The 25,208-nt window shown below is 37.3% G+C and overlaps 1 protein-coding gene across 5 annotated transcripts in view; it reads left to right on the plus strand.

Moving 5' to 3' along the window:
- Positions 1-25,208, plus strand: part of EPHA7 (EPH receptor A7) — a 173,891-nt gene that overhangs the window by 99,478 nt on the left and 49,205 nt on the right. The window lies entirely within an intron of this gene.

A 25,208-nucleotide genomic window follows, 5' to 3' on the forward strand; every position in this document is an offset into this window, starting at 1 on the left:
TTAAGACACAAGACTAACCCTTAAGATTTTCATGGCATGGATCTGTTCTTTTAAATAATCTTATTTTGATTTATATATCTGTATACATCCCCTTGAGGCTATTATAAAAGAAGCTTGCTTTCTTAGTGTAACTTCAACTAGAAGGAATCAAAATAGGTTTGATTTAAACCACGACAACCCTTTATAAGCCTCAGTAGTTCAAGACCAGTTTTGGGTTGGCCGGTGTTTTTGGTGGTGGTGGTTTTGTGTCTGTAAAAATACCGAGACACCTTGAGAATATGTAGAGATGAAGATTTCAAAATATTAAAAAGTGACTTTGAGAGCAGGAACAGTTCACTTATCTGATCTATATATAATTTGAAGCATCCAGGACCTCATACAGACAGATTTTAAGACCTGAAATGGAGAAATATGCATCTTACCTATGAATGCTTAATAATATATAGGATTCTTGTAGAATTTACTGTCTTTGTCTACAGAATAGATCTTGCCAAAATAAGAGTAGTATGCCCAGGTTATATAGGAAATTACACAGAAACTCTCATTTCTTAGGGAGGATTTATAGATGTGAAACTATTCAAGGAAAAGTTAATAGTCATCTTTTAAGGATTTCAGGTTTGGCCTAATCCTTTCTTCCCAATAATTTTTATGTAAAAATGCCTCCAAGACTCCACTCTTCTTCCTTCCAAGGCCTGAGGCTTGAGAGGGAGAGCTAAGGAAGGACAAACCACGTGAAAATTCACCTTGAAGTTAATGTGGCAACAGGTGTATTCGTTTCTAGATGGATTCCCTCCATACTGTTCCCTCTGCAGCATAGGAGACTGATGAGACATGAAGCAAACTGCGAGAAATGGACTCTGAAAGGAAGAATGCAGAGAGCCCAGAAATGCCAGGCAGAGATTTTTCCACAAAGTCCTCTGGCATCCATGTATAAACCCACAATAACTTAACCGAGGATTTGCCCGAGCACAGTTTGCCTAATGTTTATTACACATAGTTAAACATAGTTTTTAATCCTGTGTCTGCAAATGATTCAAATATAAAGTACAACTGTATCTGCTTTGTGTTTGTTCATCTACCGGTTGGACTCGATGATCTTAAGGGTCTTTTCCAACCTTAATGATTCTATGATTCTATCTTAAATGTAGTGAGAGTATGGGAATGTAGTGGAATAGTTTTAAAGCAGGCAGTTGACTATGGGTGAGTTATTTAGTTCGGACTTGATCCCAAAAAATAACCATTTTTAACAAAATAGGTGAGCAAAAGTCAGCCCATCCTTAGATCTCTTTTACTTTAATTGGCTGAATGTTTTAGCACAGGCTTTCAGAATTTAGAGAACTGAAGTTTGTCAAGGTATTCACTAACAGATGGGCTGGTAAAAAAATACGTGCACCTCTCCTACCTATTTCTTGCATCAGATTAAACAATTTCAGAATCAGAAAATGAAAATATGTGTTTAGAATTGGATAACTTCTAAATATAGGATTTATTTTCTATCAGTGCTATCCTTCAGGAAGAAAATGGCAACAAAAAAAAAATCAAAAGCAGAAAACCCTTTTCCTGGCTTTGTGACTCATTTCAGGTAAATGATTGATTCACAGTAGCTCAGAATCAAATCTAGTATAACCCAGAGTGATATCAGGGTGAATTTGGCTATAAAGTATTGCTCATTCCTGGAAGCATGCGTAGCAAAACACTGACTCAACAAACAATCTCTGAGATAGTTTGTATTAGATTTAGCATTTCAGCAAAGTAACAAGGTTTATGTAGAAAAAGGGTGGTTTGGAGTTTATTTATTTATTTATTGCCCACACTAATCTGGGAGAGATGATGAGTGTAAGTCATCTTTCTCTTTGTGTATTCACTCTCAATTCATTTGTTGAAATACAGAGCTACATCTCCTTCTTGGAGCAGCCCATACTTTAGCATATTGAAGTTTTTTTTGGAAATTAAAGCATTTCAAAATGTAATCTCTTCCAGGAGGCAGAGAGGGAAAAAAATCTTGCCAGACGTTCATCTTGTTAAAGAATGACTGAATGATTTATAAAGTAACATTCAAACTGATTTCATTGTTGAGGCTGGAGCAGATCACATCCTGAATTTATTGCAGATTGGGCTAGATTAGTCTGCAAGCCAGCATTTCCCAGCTATGAGCTTTGCTGATACCACCTCTCTCTTCTCTCATCTCTCTTCCCCCCTTTTCCATTGCCCCTTTCCCCTTCCCTTTCCTCCTTTCCTTCCCCCTCCCATACTTTTTTTTTTCTCTTCAGCTTCAAAACGAAGTGGATTAATTTTGATTTAGTTTGAAGGAGTAATGGAAGTCACATTTTTCTTTCTAAAGCTTTCTGCTAGTAGAGGGCAGTGCTTGCATAGGTCTTTCTTTGGGTTTATTCACACTTGCCAGACCAGGTGATGAAGAGTGTATGTGAGCTCAGTTCAGTGAGCCATTGAGAAATAGGTTGTAGTTTTCAGGAGCAATAAAGGTTTGGTGTGGGTAGATCCTGAGATGGAGCTTTGAGTTATCATATGGCACATCACTCATTAGTGATTAGGCTTCAAAGGCTTCAAAACAGTGACCATTTAATGGAAGATAAAGAATATATTGTATACTTGCACCCCTTCAACTTTTTTTTGTGCCTTCAATCCTGTTTTCTTGTCTCTCTTTTAAAACACTATCTTTAGAAATCTTCTCTCTCACTTCCGTTTATGCTGTCTGAAATGAGATCCTACCCCCAAAAAAATCCTTTTCAACTTTCGTAAGAAAAAATGCTGAAACTGAAGAGCTACAAAAAGGTTTTCAACATTTTCATATGAATACAAAGAACCTTCATCCTCTTAAAAAAAGTAGTGTTCTCCTTCCCATCTGTCAAAGTGCATAAACCTGCTTTCCAGAAAGTATATCCCTGGTAGAAGACATCAGAATACTAGTAAGAAACTATGTGTATCTTTTTATAGCAGTAACTGTGCAGTTTTTGCTAGAGTTGACTAGCATGACATTTCATTTGCACTTGTAATTTGGACGTGCCTAGCAAAACCTAATAAAGTTTACGCATTTAATGTTACTGCAGATATTTTAATTTTGATACCTGTACACATACAGATTTCCTTCTTTTAGAGTTTTGCCTGTAATATTGGAAGCTCAGAGAAATAATGGAAAATTATCATATTTGAAGTGTCTAAGTAAAGTGAGGATGCAATAATGCATTTGTATTGTAAAAAGCTCTTTGTTTTTGTTTTCCTAATGTTGCGCTGTACCCTAGATGTCACCCTGAGGTAAGGAGTAGGAGTGATCATTTAATCCCCTCTGTGTTCCCATGCGAACAACTGTATTCTGGTCTAAGAGCACAGTACCTTTGATAGGTGTATTACCAGATGCAGGCAGGAAACAGGAGCATGGCCTACTTCGCAGCCCAGGATCTGGGGCTCCTGTTCCTACACCCATCTGCACATGGATGCAGGCAGACCACTGAACCGCAGCATGCTCAAAAAGCTGATTAAGCATGCCCATTCTTCATTGTCCTCTTTTCCAACCGTCAGTGCTACAGAGTGAAAATAAAGCATTTGTGCAGAAGTTTTGGCACATGTAAAGACCCAAATTTTTCACCCCAGCTTCAAAACCTGGAAGGAGAGAGGAAGATGCTGATCCACAGAGAGGTGTCAGAGCGACAGCGCTCCTTAGGAGGAATGAATGCTGTGGCATTTCCAGATTTCTCTTTGTTTAAAACTGTGCTGGCATTTGAAATCTAGCTAATGTGAAGACAGTTCATAAACCAATAGCACGCAGTGCTTCCCTTGTTAAGGGTTAATTATTATGCATCTTTCCTTGCACCATATGGTGGACTTTTGTTTGCTCTAAAATACCTCTGCTTTCAACAGCTCTGCAGATTAGAAAGTAAAGCTCGTTAGCTAAAAATGCTATCGTTTTTACTTGGGATTTCCATTATTTTATATAACTTTACATAGACTTGACTCATTGTCAAGTATAACTAGATCCAGGTAATGAAAAGTAGAGTTTATTTTTTATATTTATTTTTTTAAAATATGCTGTTTTTTTCTTTTTCTGTAAGCTCTCTACTAAGAAGAAAGGTTTTCTTTCTGTACCTAATTGCTGTATTTATGATTAAGTATGACCATGGACTTACATGCTCCTCAAAAGGCAAAAGCTTAAATCACTTGTTGCTGCAGGATCACTGCCAAGCAGCTCCAAGTAAAACTGGTTTTATGAAACCAGAACTGCCTTAAATGTATTTAGTTTCATGATAATCCTAAGATAGATATGGGTACAGATAGAACCAAAATTGAGCAAAGTCATTTAGACTTACAGTTGCTTAAGCATTTCCATTCCAGCTCTTAATTTTTGGCTAAAATTTTTCAGACTGATGAAACTCTGGTTTTTTGTTTAGTAGTTTGTGGAAGAAGTAAACTGGACTTTTGAAATAAAATATTAATTTTCTGTGTTAAGTGAAAAGTGAAAGGGTAGAATTATTTTATTAATTATATATGCATATTTATTTGAAACACATTTGCAGCAAAATAAGAATAATGAGTTGAAATTTTGGCAAGGAAATAGTGATTATTAATTTCTTTTTTCTCTTTAATATTCTCATGAAATTCAGTTTTGATCTGGCATAATCACAAGTCTTTGGACAGTACACATTTTGCATGCACCTTTTATGGAGGTATGATATTAAGTGTTATGTAAATGTTTGTGAACATTCTTGTTGATGAATTCTGGCAAACACAAGATAATGGAAAATTTTAAATATTGCATATATGTTACCATGCCCTTTATATTGCTTATATAATATTAAATGCACTTTAGAAGCTACTGGAAACAATCATTACTCTAATATTAAAATATTTATTCCATTGCTATTGCCATTACTATTCACTACTGGTAATATCGCTGTCTGGATATACCACTGACATTATTGATTATTAATGGTAGAATAAGAAAGGGAATTTTGCCAGTACTTTATAAATATTCAGAGAAATGGAATATGAATTCTCATAGCATACTTGTGGTACAGAGTTTTGGAAAGCATGCCTTTGTTGGAACAAGTTCTAAATGATTCTTTATCCTATTTGCTCCATTTTCATATTGTTCTAGATATTTTTATGCTTTTTCTGCTTGTGACCCATCCTTTCCTGGCTTATTGTTCAAAGAATCTTTACTCCAAAATATGTGATAAGACCTGTTACACTGGGCATTATTTGTGATGTCACAAATCAACTTTATGATTTTTGTACAGGACTGAGTCCTGCTAGCCAAGACAGAAATAGAGGTAGCCTATCTTGTTTCATACAGCTATTTCTGATAAAGGAAGAGAATGTCAGGGAGTGATATATAAAGCAAGGGAAAGTAGCTACAATTCTGTTATTTTTCTGCTCTGAATATGCCTTATTAAATCTGTGGAATCACTGGATTTTTCACCTTATTTTAGGAAGTATACTTAAAATTCTCTCTCATCTGCAGGGCCATATAAAACTTTGCTACCAAACTAGCTGAAAGACAGTGTCATTATCAGCATTTTTTTGCATACTGTTTTTTATTTTCTTTTAGAAGAATGTTGAAAGGCTCCCGTCAGACTTCAGACTGACTACATTAGTCATTAGATACACATCTAAAAATGTGTTCTCTAACCCAAAAAGCTTTTACTCTAAGTAACAATGGCATGCTTTGCCAAGGACAAGGTGAAATGCTAATGTCCTGTTTACCACTTTTTCCAACCTACTGCATGGTAAAGTAGAAAAATATCCTTACTCTGAAGGACAGCTTTATGATTCTGATTCCTGGAACTTCCTGAGTAATTAGGACATGCTCATTTATTATGCCAATTTACAATGGTTCCATCTGGGAAACAATATGGATTCTTCAAATATCTTTCCACCATTTTAGCTGAAAATCTTTATCTCCTGGTTCAACGCACATTTCCTGTGTCTTTCCTAAATCTCTGCCATGGAAATTTTTTTTTTTATTAGGCATGACAGAGAAAACATTACACAGCTGTTGAACTTTAGAGTAAGAGAAGCAGTCAAAATTAGTTGAGTGTCTGCAGGTTTATTTGAGGTGGGCTTGATGTATGTCTTACGTGAAATTTCTGGGACTTGGAAAAGTTTAATCCAGCACATTTTTGTGATCCAGAATAGTTAAAATATCATTTCTCTGGAAGACTGATGAAGAACACATTTAACCAGACTTCAGGTTAAAAAACTTCCAGTAAAATATATTTGTGCTTTCTAAACAAGTCATTATGGAGGTAATTTTTGATTGTTGTGGTTTTTTTAAAGAAACAGTTCTAATATTAAAACAGTAGAAATAATAAATACCAGGGAAATGTTTTCATGACAGTGAGAACTTTGCTGAAAACTGATATACTGCAAAGGTCTGAGTGGTATTCTTGCTTTTTTTCTTTTTTTTTGGGGGGGGGGAAGGGGGGAAGCTAAAACCAAATAAATAAGTAAATAAAACAAAAACTGATTAATAGAGATTTTTGTTAACATATTTGTAACTAGGTTATTAATTCCTGTATCTTAAAGATATATTATTAATTACATTGTCTATGCATTATATATTCCAAGTTATACAAAGGCAATAATATAATGCGTATTAGAATAGATAGTCATTGCTATATGATTATCTTCTATAGTGCTGATTTTTTAATGTTACATTATGAATCACTTGACTTATATTAGTGCAGAATTTTCTTTTCAAAGAATACCCTAGTGTTACAATTTATACATGTAACAGCTGTGTGCCTTATTAACCAAACACACTGAGTTACTTCTGAAGTGGTTTAAGATATATTACTGTATTTTAAAAAAAAATTTTACTCATATTGTAATGAAGAAAAACAAATCTATGTATAACGTCAGAACATGTGAACTTAAATTCTGGACTGAGTTAGTCGTTCAAGAAAGTTGTATAACAGTGGGCTTAATTTTGTTCACTGTGCAGAAAAATGAAACAATTTACAGATGTAAACCAGAAATAGAAATGAAGTTATAGCATTCCCTGGGACTTTACTGATTTGTACTAGCTAAGAACCTAACTTTGTACCCCCATGGCAATTGTCTATATTAAAGAAAAAGAGCAGAAAAAAGTATCCCTTAAATTGTTGCTTTTAAAATAAAATGACGGCGGCCACTTTTTCTTCTGCCTCGGAAAGTCTCTTCTGTATCAGGTGGCTGACCTCAAGAGCAAGATTCATTTTTTGTGAATAGAAAGAGTTGTAATGACTGTAATTAAGGGAAGGTATTTCATGCACAGCTGTGATATGGCAGTGTCAGGGCATCTCACCCACCCACTTGCTGATTCCTGAGGTACTCCAGCTCCTCATGCTCAGTGTCCACTCTCCCCTTCCTTCATAGAGTAATTCTCACAGGCAGTACTATTAGTTGTGAAAACATGTCATAAGTTTTCTCTGCAATGCAGGACTTGTAGTGATTTTGCTATGAATTGGTTTTAAACTGTAAAAGGAAATAGCAAGAATAAATGGGTGTAATTAATAAGTAAAACCTGAGCATTTAATACTCAGTATTGTGTAAGCTAAAATAATACAAGCAGTAAATGTTAGAATGACATTTCTGATACAGCTTCCTTTGAGTGGCATGAGCATTTTCTCCTTCAGCTGTGGCCAAGCCGTAGATATACAGAAGAGAAACCTATTTGGAAGAGATATACAGTGAGCTCAGTCTTGTTTTCCTGCATTTTGTTAGCATATATCACTAGATTGATGTTTACACTTGAACAGACCCAGCTTTTAGCAGGAACAACACTGTGAATTGAGTGCCCTGAATTGTCCTCTCACCTTGTTTTAGAAAGGGATGCCACCATTTCCACAGTTAAGAATGAAGGAGTAAAGTAATAAAAAAAACTGAGAAAGTCAACACTGTTAATTCCAGTCTGAAATATCTTTTTTGTTAGGCTCTTGTTCAGTGTTCCATTTTGCTTTGTCTCATCCCATACGCTAGCTTAGCTGACCTTTGTGGGAAGCTTTGGCCTCCCAAGATTGGAATTGCACAGTAGATCATATTTTGATCAAAAACCTGCTTTTCTGGACTCCCCTGGGACAATATATCTATGTAAGTTCAGTCACATACACTTTCTAGATAAGGACTCAGGCCTAGTTTTAATCCTTTTCTGTTTAACACCTAACCAGAAGCCTGTTTGCTAGTGATAAAGGTTTGTTGTTTGTTTTTTTTTTTAACTCTCCTAAATCCAACAGCAAGACATAGGGATGTTAGATCAGAATGTCTCTCTACTCTAAGGAGTCTTGGAGACTTCTATTTTTAACTTTGATGTGCCACTTAGTGCCTAAAACTGCATGACGATGAACCTGGATTTTCTGGTCCAAAGTCACCATTAAAGAACAAGGCACCCAGACACCTTTGAAGCACTGGTGCAGGTGGTGATGCTTAACGTAGTTCAGTTCCTCAGCTCCATTTTAGATGGAAACCTATAACATCTAAAAAGGCTGTATTTCTGTAACTATCTTTTCAATCAACATGCTCAAAAGTAATATTTCACAGAACATTTTACTAAATCTTAATAAACAATACATATTTTAAATGGAATTATGACTAAGAAAATTTAGATGATTAATTGAGAGGACCAGTATAAAATATGTTAATACTTGCTATGGTAGCACCTGGTTACTGTAAAAAAAACTCAGGCTCCCCTTCACATGGGCATACTACCTTTTTTTTTGTCAAGAAAACATAACGGAGTAATTTGTTTTATTATCATCACTTTAATGGATTTTGTTTGTTTTGTGATATCTTTTTTTTTTTTTGGTGGGTTTGGGGATGGTAATTATCCCAGTAAATTCAGTTCACTATTTCTCACAAATAGAACATTAAAATGAAAAATTACAGTGTTTTCCCAAGAACATCTCTATGTGTAATCAGAGATTTGTATCTAGCTCAAGAAAGAATAATATTCTCTCAGGATACAAAGATTCATTAATTGGCAAAAATCAATGTCCTGGCAATATAAAAGTCCAACAGCATTTATAAATATGCTGCCATTGCCTCAGTAAAGATGTGATAATTAGAGGGTCATCAGTTTAACGCTTTTGTTTCTTTTATGTCATTAACGCAGAAGTCATTTGTAGTATTGATTGTTTCTGGCGAGCAGAATTATTTAACTGGGGAGCAGTTAAAACAAAGCAGGTGTATTAGCTTCTATTCATGGCTGATGTTGCAATGAATCAGGTAGGCCAGAAAATAAATAAACCAACCAAACAAAAAAAGTGCCAGGTGATCTGTCTTGAATGAAAGCCCATAGCACAGCTTTCATTGTGCAGAGTTTGAGTTAAAAAGCCATATCCTGATAGATAAGTAGGTGAGGTGGTTGTTTACCTCAGGGCTGGGAAAGAATGCAAACAGTAAAATAAACTTTGTTTTTAACTTTTTAAGATGGAAACACCAAGTCAGTAAATAAAAGTATATGTCTAAGAGAGCAATAGTTTTACAGAATGCATTACATAAACCATTGTTAAGGCTGGCAATTTCAAAAGAACTAGCTCGAAAAACAATCTTTTGAGAATTTGAAAAAAGCAAGAAGACATAAGTTTTATTTAGAAGAAAACTGAATACTATGAGAAAAAAGTCAGAAGAAAAAGAAAGAAGACAAATGTGAATTTCATTACAATCTGGTTTATTCTAGTCACACAAATTTATCTTTTTTTTTGTTTTTTAATTTATATCTGTGATTTAACACAGGCCTGGATGATTCCAGCGATTAAAAGACAATGTGTTCTTCCAGCCCTTGGCAGCATTCTGCCCTTGGGGCTTCTTTCTCAAGTGGTACACACCACCTAACTTCCAGTCCACTGGGGGGGATACAGGCTGTCAGTATAGATGCTATCTACTGGCTAGATTTAGGTCATTGTGCCAAAACTGAGAGGGATGGAGTCTGGTACCATATCCTATTTATTATTTTAAAGTGAATTCACCATTTACAATTACAAGGATGAAAGATAATCATATGACGTAAGAAAAAAAAGCCCACTTTGGACAATCTCTGTTCAAACATAGTGTCGTGGTTTAGCCGGCAGCTCAGCCCCACACAGTCGCTCGCTCACCCCCCACCGGTATATGGGGAGAGAATCAGAAGGGTAACGCTCGTGGGTTGGAATAAGAACAATTTAATAATTAGAGTAAAAAAAAACAACAACAAAAATGCAATGGAAAGGAAAACAATGAGAGGCGCGAAACCCGGAAGAGGGGGAAGGGGAGGGGGAAGGGGGGAACGAACTGCCAAAACAAACCGCACGCGACACAACCACTCACTACCCGACGCCGCGCCGCTCCCGAGCCGCCAACTGCCCCCCCCCTTAATATACTGGTCATGGTGTCACGTGGTATGGAATGAACCTGCCATTGGCCAGTCGGGGTCAGCCGCCCCTGCCATGGCCCCGCCCCTCCCAGCCCCCGCCAGGCGGCAGAGCACGGGAAGCTGGAAAGGTACCTGATCCCCATGGTGAGAATTAATCCCTTCTCACCCCAAACCAGCACATCCTCCACCCCTTATTCCATACTATTTACACCATGCCCAGGTCCCATACAATCCAATACAACCTTACCAAGCACCACCCCTCCCCTTCCCATCCTTTAACATAATACACAGACATCATTCCCTTAGTCTATGCACCTTCCCTGCAAAACGTCCATTAAAATGTCCATTGAGTTTGCATATGAGGATGGTGCGCTCCGTACAAACTTCTGCCACGTGGAGCGCGTGCACTCGGCTTCATCTGGATCTTTGGATGACCGTTGATCGTCCAGGTCACCATAAATCACCTCAAGCACAGCTAATTCCCTTAGATACTGGATGCCTTTCTCCATAGTTGTTCATTTTCCTGGGCGATATGTAACATCTTCTTTAAAGGGATACCTTTTCTTCACTCCAGACAGGAGTCGCCTGCAGAGGCTGAGGGCTTGTGGTTTTTTCCCAATTGCTTTGTCAACGCCCCCTTCCCCAGAAAGGGAAAACCAATTGTTTGGCTTCTTTTCCCTCTAGTTCCAGGCTACTGGCCCCATTATCCCAGCGAGGTGGCAATGTGCTCACCTGAGCTACGGCTATAATCTTTTCGCATATCTCGCAACTCGGCTATAATCTTTTCGCATATCTCGCAACTCGCTCAAGGACAGGGATTGGGTGGTCTCTATTTCATTTATTACTTCTCCCTCCTCTCCCCGTGATGGCCCTGGTTCTTCATCATCCCGTTCTAAACGAGTTGATGTCCGCTTCCAATATTTTGTCTTGTGTATGGGGGCAACTGATACTGGTACGGGTTTATTTTCTGAGCCAGCTCCACTACTTGTTGTGGGGGTTTGAGTGGCTGCAGTGCCTGTCGTCAGGGCTGGAGTGACCACAGTGCCAGTCACTTTGCATTTCAATCCAGAGACATTCTCTTCCCCCTGGGGGCACTGAATACTGTTGAGCAGGGCTCGGTATGCATGGGCCAGACCCCAGCATGTTGCAGTTACCTGTGTCTCTCTGGAGCTCCCATTGTAACAACATACTTTCTCCAAATATTCTACTAGTTTTTTAGGATTCTGCACTTGTTCGGGGGTGAAACTCCAAAACACTGGGGGTGCCCACTGCCCTAGGTATTTGCCCATGCTATCCCACATGCCCTGCCACTTGTAACTATCAAGCCGCGGGGCAGACTTCTGGGTGATATTCTTAAGTTGCTTAGTCAAAACCAAAACAACATGCCCAAAAACTAACAATAAGTGCACCGTAACCACCCAAGGATGTTCAAGATACAAAAAGGTTGTTGTAATAAAGGCGGAGACATCTTAGAAAAAAGTTGCAAAGATACCATTCTGTATTTCCTCCATATAAAACCTCTCAGAGGAGGAGGTATAATTGCTAATTGCCTCAACAAGGTGGTATCCGAAGTACAGTAATGGTTTCAGCAAAAACCCCAAATACCAGATAAAGCTGAAAACGACTGTTTGTATAGCAAATCTTGTAGGCAAAACATTACTAATCACAGCAGAACACAGCACTCAACAAACCAACACCGATCTTTAATACCAACTGCAAAAAGGACAACATGGTGCTGTGACCAGCAGCTGTTGTTATCTCCAACCCTTGAGCCCCACGTTGGGCACCAAAAAGACTGTTGTGGTTTAGCGGCAGCTCAGCCCCACACAGCCACTCGCTCACCCCCCACCGGTATATGGGGAGAGAATCAGAAGGGTAACGCTCATGGGTTGGGATAAGAACAGTTTAATAATTAAAATTTTTTAAAAATATCAACAACAGAAATACAATGTAAAGGAGAACAACGAGAGGTGCAAAGCCCCGGGGGAGGGGAACGAACCGCCAAAACAAACTGCACGCGCCGCAGCTGCCCGCCGACCCGACACCGCGCCGCCTCCGCGCTGCCACTGCCCCCTCTCAATATACTGGTCATGGTGTCACGTGGTATGGAATGAACCTGCCATTGGCCAGTCTGGGTCAGCCACCCCTGCCATGGCCCCGCCCCTCCCAGCCCCCGCCAGGCGGCAGAGCACAGGAAGCTGGAAAGGTACCTGATCCCCATGGTGAGAATTAACCCCTTCTCAGCCAAAACGAGCACACATAGTTAGCTCTTAAATGAACTGCTCAACACCAGTAAATCCCTGTTTTACTCAGGTAACTTTTAATTCTCCTCTTCAGCTGCCATGGGCAAAGATCACAGAAGTTTTCTGCAGTAAGATTTTCTGTAGTAAATAAAAGTTTAAGTTAGGTAAGTTTCAGTTAAGTTACAGTTAAGTAGAAGTTTTCTGTAGTAATATTAAAGGAGACCTAGAAGCATAATTTCCTGAGATTGCTCTAAACTATATGCTAGTTTGGGTCACCTCTCATACCCATACTTGGTATGTGGCTTGATATAGCCTTCCTTACAATAACTCTATTTTGCTATATTTAAGTTTGTCTTTCCATGCTCTTTCGTTCTTCTACAGTAGAGAAACTTAAAGTCTTTGTCCCAATTTCATATTGCAAATTCTGTGGAATTTAGTTTTCATTAAGTTCTACCATTTTGTTACTAAAACTCCACAACTTTATTTTAAATCTGAGTGCATTTAAATACATGAAACATAACATAAATTATAGTTGAGTCAATAATAGAAACACTTTGTCATTATTTTTACTTTTCAATATAGACTAAACAAGAGAAGGTGGAATGAAGACAGGAAGTCTATAGAGAAGAAAATTCAGATCAGTCTTAGCAGGCATTCTTAGCAAAGAGATAACAGGATAACAGGTATATAGGAGGAAGGCTGACCTGTCTTCTCCTCTCATCTGCATTATTTTGGAAAGAAAAAGAGAGGATTGCCCCTCTCAACTTCCATTCAGAAAAGACTCTGTGTCTATCCAGGAAAAGCTGATCCAGGCCAGTGGACGTTTCTGAATCTCAAACTCATAAATTTGGTTCCCAAATGAAATTATCCTCATCCAAAGTCTGGATTCCTGGCAAAGGGACTTTGCTGTGGAGGAAAAGGAAAGAAGGAAGGATTACTCTCAGTCCCAGAATGACTGGTGTGGAAAGTGCTGTTTAACCAAAAATAGCTTTCCTGCAAATCTGCCACTGTCTGGATAACCAGTGACAATCTGGAAATCTGTATCTGGAGCCAATGGTGACACTGTTGATGCACCTTTCACTCTGCTGATTAATAGCCTAATTAAAAGAGTAGAGTGTTCCATTTGTTATAACCTGAGTGTTGCGGTGCCATGTTATAAAGTGCCAGTGATTAGACTATTGTTCATTTCCACTTAAAAATAATACCACTGGATTTTTAAAAAACTTTAAGTGTTCCAGTTGCCATTTTATTTTTATTTGTATTTTCTGCCTTTGAGCTCTATTCTTTTAGGGGTACCATTAAAAATTAGTCACCTGTTAATGTGCTGAAGGCTTTAGGTACTTAGATAATTCTTTGAAAAGAACTAAAGAACACCTGCAACGTCTTAAGGTAATAACCGTCAAACTGTCAGAGGCAAAAGTAACAAGCAAAAATATTTGCAACAAAAGAAGGGAGAAGACAGCCGTTAGAAAGGGAAGCGGAATGTATATATAAAGCAGGTTGTAAAAGCGGTTAACGCTAAACATGTGATGTTTGTGCCAATAGAATGAGTCAGATATGTTTCAAGTGAAATACTGTATTTTGAGCTGCCTAATGTCACCAGCGCCGGCAGGGACAGTTTGCTAACTCTCCATGAACACACAGCCAGCTCTTCAAAGTAATTTCCATTATGCAACAGTGGAGCTTTAAATACATCCTCCCTTATTGATCTTGTTTTTGCATGATTCAACTTGTTAAGAACAAGATAAAGTTCCTCTGATAACCATTGAAATTCTATAGGTAAGAAGAATTTCTTTAGTCTAACATTTTAATTGTCATTGTTCGTATCTGTGCAGACAGCTTAATCTGCTCTGAGTCTCTGGTAAGTCATTAAAATGGCTTTTTTGTTTTTGTTTTGTTGGGGTTTTTTGGTTGGGGTTTTTTTGTTTTGGTCTTTTTTTTTTTTTTTTTCCCAACAGTTAAGCTTCCTTTAAACTCTAGCCAACTGCTTGCATTCCTGACCTTCTGGAAGTACTAAGCCAATACTCAAGACCAGTCATGGTATTTCACTTGCTGTTGTACTGTCAGGGCTAGGCTGGAATATTTCTAGATTTTGCTTTCTTCATGTTAAATTCAGTGAGGGAGATACAAACATCTGATTTCTCAGAAGGCATTGATTTGAAAAAGTGCACTCCCTTCCCTCCCCTCTTCCCTTCCCTCCCCTCTTCCCTTCCCTCCCCTCCTCCCTTCCCTCTTCCCTTCCCCCTTTCTTTCCCCCTTCCCTTCCCTTCCCTTCCCTCTTCCCTTCAGTACCATACTCCTTGAGGTATGGACTACTAAAGGAAAGGAGCAAATATAATAAGTTCACACTGACTGAATCCATCTTGTGCAAAAATGCTGCAGATTTAGATTTTCTTTCCTGGGTTGGGGTTTTTTTGGGGGGGCAGAGGGGTTTGAGACCTAGTTTGTTAAATATATATTCACATAAAATATATTCTAAATATCCAAAAACACCATATTGATGATCTCTTTTATTTTTTTAAATGCTTTTGCAAGCAGCTTACCACAGAGTTGAAAAGGGGAGGAGAAGTATATACTTGACACTAGAGTAAGTCATCTGGATAGACTGGCTGTACAGTAAAATGTAGGGTTTAAGCACAATTTTGGATGATCCTGTAACTTCAGTCCAAGCTCGGTCACTTAAGACACATGTTGTGCTGTAGGTCAGCTAGCTAGCTGTTTGCATGTTACACCTCACAAACCTGCATTAGTCACAATCCTAGTCTGTCATGTATATCTACGTATCTTTTATGTGTGTCTGATAGGATACAATCTTGTGGAAATTAATTGCAAAAACTCAAAAGTCTGTTTGTACCTAGGGGGTGAGAGTGGTTTCTAGGGATCCTGGAGAAAAGTTAATGACGGCAGCAGAAAGGTGGGTAGGTGGTAGACTCCATCTGCCAAACTTTGTTGTGTATCGCTTATCAACACATTTTAAGCTCCAAGTAAACCAGACTCCTTAAAGAACATGCCTCATTTACTTCTTGAAGAGTGGCAGATGCTTCCGAAGACCCTCAGAGGGAAGTCCTGCCTCCCTAGCTGGGTGCCTGAGCTGGACCAGATAGAATGTCTCTCTGGAGGCCTTTTGGGGTGGCCCTTTTCCTTGATTAGATTTCTTCTTGAGAGTTTTTCATTAGGCCTCTACTGCATACACTCAAGAGTTTAAATTAGGGAGGCTAGTTTTCAGTTATGGGTAATAAATTGATACAAATACCAGAAATTAACATCTCTGTATTTCTATTACAGAAAACAAATATTAGACTAACCATTTAAAATGGAATAATGATCATAAAATAATTAAAAATAAAACCCAAACCCTATAAAAGATGTAGCATGAAAAGACAGTCCTACCCGTCAAGTAATGTACGTTCCGTCTCAGGACAGATTTGGAGCAACAAAATCTAACTTGAAGGCCCACCTAAGACTTCCTTACCATAAGATCTAAATGACCAGCAGGATCTCTTTCTCCACTAACTGAAAGGTCTTTGAGGAGGCTAGGCTTGTATTTTAATATCTCAGGTGTAAAATTAGATGGGATCAGTCCAGGCAGGTATTGCACACTTGAGGAAAGGGTGAAATTTTTCTTCAGATAAGGAGAATTGTGTTTATTGATAAATTGTACACTACCATAAACATTTCAGCGTATGAAGCCAGAATATAGTAAACGCTCTTTTAGTAAAAATAAGCTTGTTGAGTGCTCTAATCCTAAAATCAGTTTGCTATCACCTCCATTTGAAGGTATCTTTCCTACTTAATCTGCACACATACTGCATGTGTGAAGCTGATTGGTTCGTGTGGGATACAAATGTTATTATAAAAGTGCCATGAGTCTTTATATTATCTGACTTCACATGCGTATTTCATAAATATTTAATTTAGTTTGGATTAGGGAAATTACAAGGTTAAAAAAAGAAAAAGCCTTCAAGTAAAGACTTAAAATAAGACATGCCCTTATCATTGCCAGCTTTATTTTATGACTAATTCAACCACTGTTGGCTAATCAGAACAAAGGGGGAATTTTTTTTTTGCTTTTTTATTATCCCTGAGCATGTGAGCTGTACAGCTTTGATTAGTTAAGTAACCTCTCTACTGTTCCACCTTTTTCAGTGGGGCTCACATAATGAGCTACAGAAACTGATATCTAGGTAATGAGAAGATTGAGTATTTTTGTCATTGAAAGATCACGAGAGGAATTTGTAAGTGGTTTAGCATAGCTATTTTTTGAGGCAGGGTTTTTACATGCACATTTAAGGGAAAGTAATGAATATTCAGTATATTTGTTATCATGGGAAATTCCCATGCCCATAATTTATTTTTTTTCATTTCATACAGTAAGCAGTGCTGAGGCCATATATATTAAGGAAACAAGCTATAGATGTTCATGATTCTGATGTATATCCATCTTAATATGTGTTTTTTATAATACATTCATGAGTATAAATAATTACACTGGAGCTATTTCAAATTAATAAGACAGTTGACTGATATTCAGAGGATGTAGTCTTACTTCTGTTTCTGTTTACATACTGTGCAACTGTGCATATTCTGGTATTTAATACACTGTTGGTGTAAATGTTGTCATATTGTTTGGCTAATCTAAATATGAACGGTATCGTATACTGTGTAAACTGAGTTGCTCTACCAGTGATGTGCCTTGCAATCACTAAATATAAGTATTTGATGTTGGTATTGAATACAACTTCTGTTCTATGTACACACATAAGTAGCAATAATTTCTACTGTAGACTTGGAGCCTTTCATAGAAAAACAGTAATTGAAAAATGGTCTATGCAGTCTGTGTAGGAAAATAGTAATTTTCTTTAAAGCACAGGATAGTGCTGTGGTTATGACTCAAATTTAATTTCTTTTGTGACATTCCAGTTTTTACCCCTGTCTTTTTGCTGTATCCTTTACCAAACCTGGAAGGACTTGTAAGATGTATAGACACAATTTTTCCATACTTTTGTGTAACAGAACAGCACAGGTTGCATTCAGTCTGAAAGAGAGACCAACCCTACACCCTCCCAATACCTTCGCTATGAATGAGGGAATGGAGAATCAGACCTAAAGTTTATTATTTAGGATAAAAAGTACCATAATAGACTATTCAAGAATGCTTATGTGATTTTGCTTAGTTTTCCAATATATTGAGTAATTCTGCAATCAAACAGAACCAGATTTGTATCTTTTTTAAGTTTAACATATCTGACTAATTGCATGGTTTTCTGTTACTGCAAAGAGCGCAATTTTCATCTCCTTCATCCTGGGTATTGATTAAAGTTGAACATCCAGGATGAAAGGAGTCAGTGCAGTCACTACTTTTTCACACCATTAAAAATTGAAAGAGAATCAGTCCCAGAAGCTGTTGTTCTGGTTTTGTTGTTTTGTGGTTGGTTTTTTTTTTTTAATTAAAAATGTTAGTTCACACTTCAGTTCTGCTCAGGAATATTTTCAGCATTAAATTGATTCCCTACAATTGTGAAGTTGGAGTTATGTAAGCAGTTACAGTATTTAGCTGGCAGCTTACTAAAATACCTCTAACGTCATCAAGAATTATACTATTGTATGTAGAAACCTGGTTCCTACAAGATTTGCATGAGAGGGAAGACAGGGCAGACTCCGAAAATTTAGAAGCGAAAATTTAGAAGAGAAGAAGAAATTCTAGATAGTGTGTGAGGAAGATGGGGTCTACCTCACCTAAAAAGTATGTAAATGTTACGTCAGGTTTATTTTGCGTACCAGGTCATCTGTTTCTCCTAAAATCAGTGCCTAAATTCACTGTTTAGTCAGTGGAGAAAGTATTTCAAAGGCCTTAAAATGAAGATCTTTTCAAATTTATAGGTCTCAGTTTAAACATGCAGGATCACTTTCTGGATCTTTCCAATGCATTTACCTGTCTGTCACAGGGAACTTAAACACTTAATTTAGGAGAGCTGTAGTCGCCTAAAGGGTAGGTACACCCAGGTGCCTAAGTTAGATTGTCTGGAGCCCATCCAGAACTATTTCTGAAGTAAAAGGGTAAAAAACTATCTCTGTGAAATTTGCAATGAAATTGTAATCTTTTTATTGAAAAAAAAATTGTGACAAATTAATGATGTAGCTATGTTACATGATCAGTTGTGGTTAATTACATTTTTAATTGCTTTACCCTTAGGACCTGATTCTGATCTTATTTCCATTGGTATAAAGCAAGGATAACAGATAAAATCAATGCAGCTAAACTAAAAATATAATTGATGAGAGGTCAGAATTGAGCCCTAAATGCTATGCTAAAAGTAGAACTAATCAAAAAGCTAAATGGGTTTATAATTTGTGCAATTGACATTTTCATAATCTAAATCTCCAAGAAGTTAACCTTTGGATATAGAACTTGGGTTTCCCTTAGAGCCTCATAGCATTCAGGGAAGTGAAGCCACTGGAAAGTCTGTAAAAAGATGATGTTTCTGTACAGCTTTTAAAACCACGTAGTAAATTCTTTCATTAAATGATTGATGTCTTTCCAGTTTAATATGTTTCTGCATCAGGCAAGTCTTTGTGCAAGGTTTTCTGGCGAGCAGGCACTGGAGAAGCATTGACCCATAGCATGTTCTCAAATAACAAAAAAAATCCTCCCAAACCTAAGGTTATTTTAAGAAATTCGGAGATTTAGGAACCAATGTCTACTCAAAGTCAAGAATATTTAAGGTCTTTTGGAAATTATGTTTAGAGGTTACTGTTTGTATAATAGATGTTAGGGATAACTTTTTTTAAATCTTGCCAATTTATCATATATAGTTTCATAAGCCATAGAAATGTGTTACTCCCGTTACAAGCTTTAATAGGATTGGTTGCAAAAAAAAGAGAAAATATAAGCAAACTGAAGACATTTTCATACAAATTTTGTGTATTTTGTTATTAGGTAAATATGTCCATTATCTCTAAAGTAATTATTGCTGTTTAATAAGCAGGTGTTAATTTATGTGGTATACTCAAATTGATCAACTAGCTTCACTTTACAAAATATGTTCCCTATAAGATAATGGGTTTTTCTTCTGCTTTTGCATGGCAGTATTTTTTTAATAGCTCGCGATTACTCCCAAAATTATTCCATTTCGTTTCATTATTTCAACATTGTATCAAATGGATTTTTTTCTCAGTTATGATACGATTTTGTACTTCAAGAGAAATTTTGAATAATGTATTTATGTCAGTGGCAGTTCTCCCCAGCAGTGACCTCACTCTGGTCAGTGATACTGCTTCTTCAACAAGCCCGGACCAAAGGAATCATAGGCTGACTGCTGTGCCTGACCTTCCTCTCATGGACATGACTTTTACTCCTGTGCATAGTCGCTAACTTCAGGCTTGTTACATCTGATATTTATCACTCTAGCAGAGATTCCCAGACAGATATTTATATATCCCCTTAAATTCTAGAGATTTAATGCTTTTTGGGAGAAGTAGAACGGGCTTATAACATTAAAAAAAAAAAAGGCAAGTAATTTTTGCAAGGAATTCGTCTTGCATTCCTTGGGAATACCACCCATACTGCTTTCAGAAATAGGCTCATCATTAGCAGTGTCACTATAATGCATTTCCCAGGAATCTGGAAGGCTAGAACAGAAGTTGTACACATTTTAGGAATGCTAGTAGAGTAATGTTTTTTCCCCACTGAACAATTGTCTTTGAAAATGTAAATTTGATCAAACCTCTGGCACAGTGATAATTATTGTTTTGTGCTGACAATTTTATAGAATATTTATATGCTTTTCTGTTAATATTTGATCAACTGTTTTTAGTTTTTTGGCACAGCACTTTCCTTCCACATTTTTGTTGGCTACGTCTGAAACAAAATGCTTTGTTAAGAGGCTGGAATTAATTCAGTTGTCTCTTGGACATCCTATGCTAAATAAACATAATTGTACTAGTCTGTAGGCCTCCGAAGTCACCATTCTAATCACCTCGTATCTTCCAGCAAAAGCAACTTTTCCTTTTAGACAAGTCAAACTACAGTGGCAATATTAGCTATACAGTAGCAATGAGAATGTATTAAGGGTTTGGCTTTTTTTTCCCCATGAGTAGCACCCTTGAAGCTGACATCTTTTTGTGACTGAATAGATGACAGCATGAAATTCAATTACAGGAAACAGTCTCAGTCATTACACCTGTCTCCTTCCAGAGGAAGGTATTTGAAAATTGTGCTTTATCCTTCCGTTTCCCAAAACCTGTGTCCGTAATTGACACTTGCCAGCAGAGATGACTGGAGACAGAAGGAGAACATAATGTGTCTGAGTAGCCCACCAGGGAAGAGTATCCTCATCTTTGGGAGTTTTGTGGTGTTTTGTTTTCTTTAATGAAGAATAATACCTGTGTGCCGAAGATTTACTGCAAGGCTGGTGGCAGGTGTTTCTGCTAAAACAAAACAAAACAAAACAAAACAAAAACCACACACCAACAAAAAAACCCCACAGAGTTATGAAAAATGAATTGCAAAAGAAGGCAGGACAAAAGAAAAATCTAATTAACATAGAAATATTTCTTCTGCAAAGGAAAACAAATGCTTCAGGAGAACAAAAGCCCCTCTCTGTTATTTGTAAGCCTGGTTTGTTACTCTAACACATTTGTAAGTATCAGGTTTGTGCCTAACATGTCAAAACTTATTCACAAAGCAAGAGTTGTGGATACCTTGGGAGTCGATGTTGTCACTTGTTACGCAACTCAGCATCCGTTCAGCACTGATTGATGCCTAAGTCACCAGTTTTGGAAGAAATGGGATACAGACATGACAATTATATTTGTACCAAATGTCAGGCAGAAGAAACAGGGGAGTTCACAGTATGGATCTAGACATAAGACTCTGACCGGAAAAAAATCCAAAACATGATAGACAAACTCTCAGTCCTGATCTTTCTAAACAGTTTCATTTCTTTCTGGTAAGTTCTTCTTCTTTCTTTTTATTGGCTTCCCTCCCCAGAATTTTGCCAGAATAGGCAGCATATGAAACTGATGCAGCTCGTGACTTTTGAGCTTGATGAGGCAATTGCCAAACCATTACCTGTTTTAAATGCACCAGATTTATAAAAGATATGGACAATTAGTAAATCACTATATATTTGGTAAGAATGTTATTGAGGATAAGCTTTTTTAGAACTCCCCTAATAATATTCAGGGAGATCAGAATGTATTTATAGTTTTTCCTCATTTTTTTACCTACTTTTATCAATTGACTTGCAAAATTATTCGGATAACTACTGCTTCTGTTCCTCTCTGTAGATCAGCAGGTAATTTGAGAGTTTCTCAACCACAAAAGAAATGGCAAAAACATAATGGAGTAATGCAGTCAAGTATTACTTGACTACATTGCCTGTTACCATGTACTCAGGACATCCCCAAGTGGCCCAGAGAGCTGTGTGTGCCTCTGCTCATGGCTTACAGCACATTGTAAGCACACTGTGTTATATTTATGAGCCAGAAAGTAAAGTGTGTCAGAGAGGAAGTTAAAATGGTTTCTCTGTAGGATATTGTTAGTGTAAAATATCTGATTTATTTGGGTCTCTTTTTGAATGCTGCAGCTTGTAAACACAGTGGGGAATTTCTCTGTCATTGATCTAAAGCAATGGGTACTAATGGCATAATACAGTGGTGCTCAATAACCTTTTATCATGGGCTGCTTTGTCATGTGGCGACTTAACTGAGGGGAGAGAAATACACTGCAACGAAAAGGAAGTCTTTTGAATTTCCGTCTATCCATTTAATAATGTTCAGTTTAAAAGCTATCATGTTCTTTTCTGATATATTTTTTTGCATGAACCATCATACAAAATAATATTAAAATTGTTGTACATATTAGTGTAAACATGCAGAGAAATGTAGGCATTTTTTCCGAAAAAATTCAAAGGACAAGCTGTGGCAGATCTCTGTCATGGCTTGAGTAGCACTGACATATTACAGCGCTCTAAAATTTTTATGTTTTCTTTTCTTGTCCCTCCGACCCCCAAACCCTTTGTATATTTATGGAAGACAGAATAAACAAACAAAGGAAATATCTACAAAGTAAAGTCTTAAAATTTGCCCAGTCCCTGCTAACCCTTGTCAAGACACTTGCTGCAGACCAACATAAAAACCAGCGTGGTACCACATGCTGGCACCAGGCCCCTGACAGCAGTAGCTGCAGTTCCTCAGGGTATATCATCTATGTGCCTACCACTCTTATGTAGTAATTTTGGCAATCCTGGTGCTTAAGTTTCCCTTCAGAGCAAACCAGAGCATGGTAGGAGGCCAGGTTATGACTTCATTTACACACCTTCTCTTGGGAGCAAATTAGTACGCCAGCCAGTGCAGAAGGGTGCCGTTTGGGTAATTTCGGTACAGGATTGTTAACAGAGTATAGGGAGTTTTGTATTCTCTTCCTGAACAACCATTTAAGAGCTAACGACAGTATAATTTTCTGCTACTATTTTCATATATGTATACATGGGTTCATTTTGCGTTTGTTTTTGGTAAGATGCCAGATTCCAGTCTCACTTAAAATAGATGCAGAGTCAAAGCAACTCTGTTATCTAAAGATTTCTGCCAAGAAAGGAGACATCGAAGATGTTTTAAAAAGAAACAATAGAGTAGGTTGTAACCGTTGGGATGCTGATATTTCAATTTTTCCATGGTTTACGTCTGTTAGCAATGTCTCCTTCAGCTGAATACTCAAAACACCCTCCAACTGCTGTAGAACATTGTTGCAGAAAAATGGTGTTAATGCTTCATGTAATGCAAAACTTATGTTGGGCCCTAAGATACAGTTTAACAGGGATGTAAAAATTGATCTCTTTGCTGCTGTATGAAAAGCTAAAGGTTTTGAGTGATTGCTGCATATTTTTATGATATGAAAAGGAAAGAGGCCAAAAGCCAAGAGCTTTTCTTGCTTGGGAAGTGCTGTACGGGTTCGATACTATGAAAGTAAGAGTGTTACTGTTTATTTCAGCAAGTACAAGGCGAAGCTCAGATTGTCTTAAGCACATTATTGCTATTATAAAAAAAAAAAAAAAAACCAACCACCAAAATGTAGAAAATAGTTAAGGAAGGCTGATAGCCTGTTCATTCATTGGTCTTTGTATAACAAATGATGAAACTGGAGTTAAAAACATAGGTCTGGTAGCACCTATTGATATGGAGTTTGGTCCTGCTCTGGGAGTGTTTATTCATGTTTCTTTGTAAAACTTCCTGCATGAAGTGAGGCTGCAGGATTGAAACACTTATTTATGAAGATTTTTAATAGTTTGTTTTATACACGTGAACTACTAAATACCTGGAATGCTGCTTCTAGAGAGACCTTTTTAGAAGCATCAAATTAAAGGTCTCCATGACTGATGTTATTGATAGAGTTGAGACACGTTCGAGATGCAGAACTTTAAGAAATCTCAGAGAAATGGCTAAGTATGTTCCTTCTCCTGAGTTATCTTTTTTTCAATAAAAAGGTGTTACACTTGATTTTGTGGTAACAATTGATGCATTATGCCTAGTGTCTCTTATATGTGAAAGTCCAGCTTCACATGTTTTCATTATTTAGTTTCTATTGTTTTGTTTTACTATTTTGTAGTTTTTTTCCAGGGTTTTTGTTCTGATACAAAGTGCAAAAGATTTATTTTTCATCTGCCTCTGTCTTTTAGAAAGTATGCTGTGGATCAAGGGAAATGCTAGGCATGGGAACCAGAGAATAGCTAAGCATAGAGATTAAAGGCATGAGCAATATTGTGTTATAACACTTTCAGAGGACTCTGGACTAAAAGCAGTGCCTTTCAAAACAGTCAGTACAGTTTTCTGTACATAAATATTTGCACATATTAATAATATACCATATGCTTGGCTTAGCAGTATAGATGTAACACATCAGTCTACCAGATGCAATATTCTCACTGGAGCAGAATATTTCCTTGGAATATCCTGCTCTTTTTGACACCTCAGTTTTAACTTTTTCTATAACTTGATCTGAAAATGATGACCAGCTTGAAATCTATATAACTTGAAGGCTTTATCAGTAAAGCCCAGCAGAGTTATATTTCTCTGTGGCTGTGATGTTGAAACCTGGTGAAAAATCAATTTTTCCTTTTGCTGAATGGTATATTTGAAGCATTTAAAAAAGGTGAATGAGTGTGCTGAGGGCCTGTCATTCTTGAAGTACTTTCTTATGCAGCATGTGTAGGTACATCTGCCTGTTAGCCCTGAGAGGCTGTGTGTGTTTGATGCATTGGATGTTGTGTCAGCAGGAAGGGGAAAAAAAAAGAGATGAGGTATTTCAGAAAGTAAGTTGATAGCAAATGGTGTCTTGAACAGCCTGTATCCCCTAGTGTAATATATTATGGAAATAAAGATTCTGACAAGTGATGCGTCTTTGTAACCTGAAGTGATACAGTAGGGATTATGCATGCTCAAGTCATTCAGGACTGGGTACTTAGTTGTCGGAAATGCTGTAAGAAGTGTCTTCACCATGAACAACTTTGTTATAGATGCAGTGGAAAAAGCTAGATTACTAAAAGAAAAAAATACTTGAAACAGTTGTTGTTGTTGTTGTTGTTGTTATTACTATTTTATTTAGCAGTAGTAGTTTAGCTACCAAT

Source organism: Phalacrocorax carbo, chromosome 3 (assembly GCF_963921805.1).
Source record: "Phalacrocorax carbo chromosome 3, bPhaCar2.1, whole genome shotgun sequence".
NCBI classification, from domain to species: Eukaryota; Metazoa; Chordata; class Aves; order Suliformes; family Phalacrocoracidae; genus Phalacrocorax; species Phalacrocorax carbo.